Genomic DNA, 2656 nt, shown 5'->3' with positions numbered 1-2656 from the left:
GCGGGGCCCTTGGAAGGTCACATGTTGAATGTTGTGGTCGATTCGCAAACGAAATGGATCGAGGTTGCTGCTATAAAAACTGCCACTTCAACGAAAACAATGGAAGCACTGCAGACAATGTTCAGCCGATTCGGCTTGCCGAGGACTCTTGTGACTGATATTGGGCCGCAGTTTAGTAGCGAGGAGTTCAGGGCATATATGATGCGCAATGGCATCATTCATTTACGGACAGTTCCTTACAAGCCACAGTCTAACGGCCTGGCGGAAAGAGCGGTACGTACTGTGAAGCAAGGCCTAAGCAAGAAGACGAGCGGTAGTCTGCAAGATCGCCTAGACCACATTTTTTCTCATTATCGGCGTACCCCCCATCTAAACGGGAAAACCCCGGCTTCCATGCTTCTCGGTTACCAGCCGCGCTGTTTTTCTGCACAATATCGTGTCGCCTTTTCCCTCTGCAGGTGCATGCAACAACGGCAAACCGCTACGCAAGGAAGTCTGGTTCAAGAACTACGGAGGAGGTGACAAGTGGAAACCAGGGCCCGCTTGCACGATAAAGTCCGAGCTAAGTCGAGACTTAAACAGTGTCTTTAGTAAGACCAGACTTTTTCAAGACCGGAGTTATTCAGGGCTGTCTTAACATACCCACAGAGACAGTGGATACCTAGTTTGAGGACAGCGGGTACCTATAAATGGGAAATCTTGGCCCATGCTTAGGGAACGCGCCGTGGCACCTGACGGCGCTTTCAGTCTCTCACGGCGTGGTGAGGGTGAAAAACTTTATTGAAGAAAAAAAAAGAAAGAGTGCAGGTCAAGGGCCCTTTGCATGAGTGGAATGCCTAGTTTGGGAGGCCACTGGACAAAGCTATCACCATTGCCCGTTGACCAGGGCCAGTTGGGACTCTTAGCGATGAGCAGCTAAGCAAGACCTCCTCCAAAGTCGAATTTTCATGCATGTCTAATTTCTTAGGGGGCATGATACGAGCGCACGTTAAAGCGTGCTGCAGTCGTTGCTGCCTAAAACAGAGCTCAACTTCGCATGCATATGAGGCGACGTTCACGTCTTAAGCAGCAGAAACCGTAGCCGTCGTGCGTGCTTCATTGGCAATCAGAATGTTCATTCTAGCAATGACAATGAAAATGTTAAGCCGCGTAGATTTTCTCAAACATTTGCCTCATTTTGTTGAATTACCACGTCTTAATTTTTTTTCCTCATAAAAATGCCTACAAGAACGCGCCACGCCCTTCCACCACACGTTTTCGGGATGACTTCAAAAAGCCTCATAGGGCAGCGGTTATATGCATTTGGGTAAGCAGCGTAAGTACGTGCGCGCGTACTGGTGCTGGTGTGTGAGGTGTATCTGGGGGGGGGGGGGGGGGCAGACAGGCCGCGGATATCAGACTTGTAGTTAGCAGTGCTGTTAGGGAGCTTTAATTAACTGCAGTCCTCAAAAGCAAATATTGTGCTGACGTCAGTGCCGGGTGAATCGCTACTGAGGCATATTATAGGAATCGACCAGTTACATTTAGACGCTGTCCTAACAGCTATCAAAAGCTGAGAGTTGTCCCCCACAATTTTAGAGCCCTCTACGCACTGCAGCTACAATTGAGGTTATGTGCGCCGCAAATGTGACCTAAAATCAGGTTGTGACAAAAGATGCCGTATTGGAAAGCTCACAGAATTTCGACCTCGATTCACCAATCATGCATTTTATCTTGACGCGAGACTGTTGGGTCTCTCATTCACCAATATCATTCCAATATTCACTATCATTCCGTTTTTAGAAAACGCCTCACTAGCTGCCACGCTCACACATTCCCATTTTTGGAGCCGTCACCACATCCTTTCTTCGACGCCGTTTCCTTACCCACTGCTGGCACAGGCCCGTCGCTCGGAACGTTGCCTGTAAACCTATTTACCAGCGGTATACAAAACGGACCGCAATAGCACTAAATTATAACTTGCGCTTAGCAGCGACACAGGTTAGAATACATGCCTGCAACACCCCTGAATAGAAAACGGGGACATATTGACGAACTTCAAGATATGCGGTTTTCGTTTTAGAAGGGCTTCGCGAAAACATCTATACGATTGAAATATGCTTGTTAATCTATCCGTCTTCCGAAAAGTTGATTTGAATTTGTGACTAGTGTAAAAATACCAAATATAACGTTAATTTCTGAATCACCTTACTTTGAAGGCTTCCACTCTTCAGCGTGATCGCGTGGACCACGCAGTGAAGTATTCTCAAAACGCGACGAGGCCGTTTTGTAAAGAGGGCCTTTGCGGCGGTGCGCCCAGTAAAGCGCTTTACGAAACCCGATAATAACGTCGTTCTCAATACGCTTTCATTTAAAAAGCAGACAAAATTGCGCAAGTGCACGTCAGGTACAAAGGGTTTCTGTCAATTTATTCATGCCCCTTAAATAAACAATGCTTTCTTATATACCGTAGATTTTTTCTGGATCCTTAAAGGCTGATATAGGTATTTGGAAGTTTACTGCATTCTGCCACGATATGACAGCTCCCACTAGTTTTACGCAAGGCCTTATTTAAAAAAAAAAACATTTATGTCCAAAGCTGTGTAACATTTGTAATGTACTTTTACTTCTGGTGTACGCCTATGCACAATATCAGTCATGTGCAGATGTTAGGCAG

Source organism: Amblyomma maculatum, unplaced genomic scaffold, assembly GCF_055883805.1.
Source record: "Amblyomma maculatum isolate TAMU_Amacu unplaced genomic scaffold, ASM5588380v1 scaffold_13, whole genome shotgun sequence".
In the NCBI taxonomy this organism is placed as follows: Eukaryota; Metazoa; Arthropoda; class Arachnida; order Ixodida; family Ixodidae; genus Amblyomma; species Amblyomma maculatum.
Note: the sequence above shows the minus strand (reverse complement) of the source record.